The 5000-nt window shown below is 47.1% G+C and overlaps 1 protein-coding gene across 2 annotated transcripts in view; it reads left to right on the top strand.

The window, feature by feature from the left end:
- Window positions 1–2154: 2154 nt before the first annotated feature.
- The window catches only part of ches1 (checkpoint suppressor 1), a 51239-nt gene continuing 48393 nt past the window's right edge, over window positions 2155–5000 (top strand). Inside the window, exon 1 of one of the 2 annotated variants that reach the window (XM_055873341.1) lies at window positions 2155–2394. The gene's annotated coding sequence lies outside the window, so the exon portion shown is untranslated. Of the gene's footprint in view, window positions 2395–2536; window positions 3156–5000 lie in introns of those variants that run through there. The other variant, XM_055873342.1, reaches the window with a different exon arrangement.

Genomic DNA, 5000 nt, shown 5'->3' with positions numbered 1-5000 from the left:
TTGAAGGAGTTCCCACATATGCTGAGCACTTGTTGACTGCTTTTCCTTCACTCTGCTGTCCAACTTATCCTAAACCATCTCCCGAGTGGCACAGCAGTCTAATGCACTGCATCTCAGCGTCACTACAGGGTCACTACCAGGGTCACTACAGACCCTGGTTAGATTCCAAGCTGTATCACAACCGGCCGTGATTGGGGGTCCCATAGGGCGGCGCACAATTGGCCCAGTGGGTTAGGGTTTGGCCGGTGTAGGCCGTCATTGTACATAAGAATTTGTTCTTAACTGACTTGCCTAGTTAAGTAAAGGTTAAATAAAATATATATTATAATAATCTCAATTGGCTTGAGGCCGGTTGATTCTGATGTCGAGTCATCTGATGACGCACTCCATCACTCTCCTTCTTGGTCAAATAGCCCTTACAGAGCTTGGAAGTGTGTTGGGTCATTATCCTGTTGAAAAACAAATGATAGTCCCACTAAGCGCAAACCACATGGGATGGCATATCGCTACAGAATGCTGTGGTAGCCATGCTGGTAAAGTGTGCCTTGAATTCAAAATAAATCACTGACAGTGTCACCAGCAAAGCATCCCCACACTATCACCCCTCCTCCTCCATGCTTCACGGTGGGAACCACACATGCAGAGATCCTCCGTTCACTTACTCTGCGTCTCACAAAGACCCGGCGGTTGAAACCAAAAATCTCAAATTTGTTCTCATCAGACCAAAGGACAGATTTCCACAGGTCTAATGTCCATTGCTTGAGTTTCTTGGCCCAAGCAAGTCTCTTGTTCTTATTGGTGTCCTTTAGTAGTGGTTTCTTTGCAGTAATTTGACCATGAAGATCTGATTCACACAGTCTCCTCTGAACAGTTGTTGTTGAGATGTGTCTGTTACTTGAACTCTGTGAAGCAATTATCTGGGCTAAAATTTCTGAGGCTGGTAAGTCTAATGAACTTATCCTCTGCAGCAGAGGTAACTCTGGGTCTTCCTTTCCTGTGGCGTTCCTCATGAGAGCCAGTTTCATCCTTGCGCTTGATGGTTTATGCGACTGCACTTGAAGAAATATTTTCTTGGATTGACTGACCTTCATGTCTTAAAGTGATGATGGAATGTCGTTTCTCTTTGCTTATCTGAACTTTTCTTGCCATAACATGGATTTGGTCTTTTACCAAATAGGGCATATTCTGTTTACCAACCCTACCTTGTCACAACACAAGTGATTGGCTCAAACCGATTAAGAAGGAAAGAAATTCCACAAATTAACTTTTAACAAGGCACACCTGTTAATTGAATTGCATTCCAATTGACTACCTCATGACGCTGGTTGAGAGAATGCCAGGAGCGTGGAAAGCTGTCATTAAGGCAAAGGATGGCTACTTTGAAGAACCTTGACTGGTACTGTAGAATTTTGACTGGTACTATATACATATACATATAGTCACTTGAATTAAGAATGTATAAACAACAAAGGATCAATGCTTCCTTCTTTAGTTGAGTGTTTCCTGTGTTGAGAAAGTCCTTCAGTCGGTCGGTCAGTCGGCCGGTCAGTGTGCCAGTCAGTCAGCCAGTCAGCCAGTCAGCCAGTCAGCCAGTCAGTCAGTCAGCCAGTCAGTCAGCTAGTTAGCCAGTCAGTCAGTCAGTCAGCCAGTCAGTGTGCCAGTCAGTCAGCCAGTCAGTCAGCTAGTTAGCCAGTCAGTCAGTCAGTCAGCCAGTCAGTGTGCCAGTCAGTCAGTCAGTCAGTCAGCCAGTCAGTCAGCTAGTTAGCCAGTCAGTCAGTCAGTCAGCCAGTCAGTCAGCTAGTCAGTCAGCCGGTCAGTCAGCCGGTCAGTCAGCCAGTCAGTCAGCCAGTCAGTCAGTCAGTCAGCCAGTCAGTCAGCTAGTTAGCCAGTCAGTCAGTCAGTCAGTCAGCCAGTCAGTCAGCTAGTCAGTCAGCTAGTCAGTCTAGCCTACTGGAACCTCTGAACAGCATGATCTGATCAGCTCCCTCTAGGCAGGCCCTCGTTGCCCTGGTAACCTGCTGACGCTCTGAGGGAGGGAGGGCTCTGCTCAGAGACAATGGCATTCTTTCAGAGAACACCACTAGCACTAGGACCCTGGAGAAGACTGGGACTCTTGTTGGTGGGCCAGGCAGGCTGACTGGCTGAGCTGTGGAACACACAACCCTACTGAGAGAGAGAGAGCTGAGAGCAGAGAGAGAGAGAGAGAGCGAGACTACAGGAACGCAGTCAGTCGCCTGTGTTGCTCAGTGCCAGAAACGCAGAGCTGGGGCGGAAATGGAGGGGCTCAGGCTCAGTGGAGGGAACTGACATTGCAGACTAGGAGAGGAGAGGTAGAACTATCGGAGAGGAGGAAAGGAAGGAAGGGGCTCGTCTGGACAACAGAAGGATTCTAAGGTGACTTTATGGCTCTTTTCAATCGCTGTCTGTGGTGGTGGTGGTGGTGATGGGGGGAGGGGTGTGTATGTGTGTGTGTGTGTGTGTGTGTGTGTGTGTGTGTGTGTGTGTGTGTGTGTGTGTGTGTGTGTGTGTGTGTGTGTGTGTGTGTGTGTGTGTGTGTGTGTAGACTTTAGCAACCAAAGGAGGTTAAGTGTTGACATGGGCTGCTTCTGTACTTCTAAGTAGAGAGACAGTGTGTTTTTCAGTGAGACAGAGCGAGGGATAGTTATGTGTTTGTTTTGAAGGGAGAGTAAAGGGGAAAGTCTAAGTGAGTGTTGACAGTCGTCGACTGGAGGGAAGGGGTCCAGAGGAGTGTACACTTTTAAGGGAACAGGGGGATCCCATCCACTCATGTTAGAAGGAGAGAGAGTAAATCGAAAATTGAGAGAGAGAAAGAGAGAGAGTAAATTGAGAGAGAGAGAGAGAGAGAGATGGGGAGGTTTTAATCAGCTGAGCTTGGTGGTTTAGGGTTGTTGGTATACTGTACACTGTGTCCATGGATAGAGAGAGAAGAGTGATGTTTTAGTCAGCTTTAGTTAAAGTCTTGTAATACATGGGGATGAATAGAGCTGTATGTCATAGCTTAGATTAAGAAGGGACTCTTGTATGGGGATAAGGGGCTGGGTACTGTACGTGCGAGTGTGACAGGCGGCAAATAGGTTGAGAGAGGCAGATCTGATCAGACGCACAGCAACAGTGGAAAGAGCGCGTGGCACAGGGTGAGCACTATCACATCACGTTACACACACACACACACACACACACACACACACACACACACACACACACACACACACACACACACACACACACACACACACACACACACACACACACACACACACACACACACACACACACACACACACACACACACACACACACACACACACATACAGACACACACCACATCTCTCTCTCCCTCTCCCTCTCTCTCTCTCCCCCTCTCTGTGAATATATTTATAATAAATAGACTCCCTAACCGGGGAGTGTGTGTATTTGCCGGCATATCAGGGCCACTGTGTTTGATAAGAGTGAAAAAGCATGTATGTCATTATTTCATGTGTTTCATCTGTTCACCAGCATCTCTTTATTTACACGTGCAACAGTATTTGTTTTTGTATTATCGTATGGCGGTACGCTAGAATCCTGTGTGTGACTTTCCGTGTGTTTGTTCGCCTGTCCTTAATCTGTGTGTTTGTTCGAGTGTGAGTGTGTTTACATCTCTGTCTGTGTGTAAATTTGTATCCACGGCAGCGCAGGGAATGTTCACTTGTTAGACAGAGTGTCAATCTCTGTCTCTGTCTCTCCGTGTCTGTGGTCTGTGTGGGTGATTGGCTCTGCTATTTTTATATATTAATGAGCGAGAGAGAGGGCGGGGGGGGGGGCGAGTGCAAGGGAGAGAAAGAGAGCGAGAGAGAGAGAGAGAGAGAGAGAGAGAGAGAGAGGACAGCAAGAGCGAGACGGAAGGAACAGAGAGAGAGCGAAAGAACCTGTCGTGATCTAGTGTAGTTCATTCATAATTCACCCGCCCCACCCTATGGCATCGTTCATTCAGATAATGACCCCCATTGGCTGTGTTCATTTAGGATCTCAGCCCTATATCACCCTGCTAGTCTCAATGAAGAGACCCCCTATGTAGGAGCTCTCACTGTGTCTGGACTCCAAACACCCTGTAACTGACATTTCCCCGTACCCCCCACCAACGGCAATAAACGCCTGATGCAAAAGTCAGATTTCCATGTCATATTTACTTGAAATGAGCCTTCATTTATCCCAGATAAAACATGTGCTTGATCAATTGCTTACCAAAGGCAACTAATGCTGGGCTTCAGCTATTGGTCCTCTTTACTGGTTACCAGCATTGGTCTGGTCTAGTCAAAATAGACATGTCCAGTCCTGTGTAGTCTGGACGTGAGAGTGAAGGCCAGTCAATGTTATAGATACTATCCACCCTAAACCCAATGGGTCAATAACGACTTTCATTTGACACACAGGTCAGCAGTAACAAAGACAGTAATTTCTCTCTTTGAGCTAATTCACGTATACCCTCCTCCCTCCTTCTCTTTCCTCAGCTAAGCGGCGTGTGCGTTTAGTGTTAATGCAGTCTAAAGCCGTATAGTGGAACCACAGCATATTAGTGGAAAGAAGAAGGATGGTCTTTGTGTGTGTCCCCAGGTTATAATTGTCATTGACTCTTCAATAGCCACCCTGCTGTGCCCGAATGGAGTCATTGTCCACAGCACAGCGAGCCTGGCTCAATTAGCTCCACTCACGTCAGTAAGAGAGCGCCCAGCGTGTGTGTGTGTGAACAGTGTGTGTGTGTGTGTGTGTGTGTGTGTGTGTGTGTGTGTGTGTGTGTGTGTGTGTGTGTGTGTGTGTGTGTGTGTGTGTGTGTGTGTGTGTGTGTGTGTGTGTGTGTGGTGGTGTGTGTGTGTGTGTGTGAACAGTGTGTGTGTGTGTGTCCTCTTGCTAACTAACTCAGTCCTTATAAAGCTCGGGTAAAAATAGAGCGGGATGAAAAAAAAGGTTTTATATTTTGAGAGATGTTCTCATTTCTAGCT

This window comes from Salvelinus fontinalis, chromosome 20 (genome assembly GCF_029448725.1).
Source record: "Salvelinus fontinalis isolate EN_2023a chromosome 20, ASM2944872v1, whole genome shotgun sequence".
In the NCBI taxonomy this organism is placed as follows: Eukaryota; Metazoa; Chordata; class Actinopteri; order Salmoniformes; family Salmonidae; genus Salvelinus; species Salvelinus fontinalis.
This window is presented reverse-complemented; position numbering and strand designations above follow the sequence as displayed.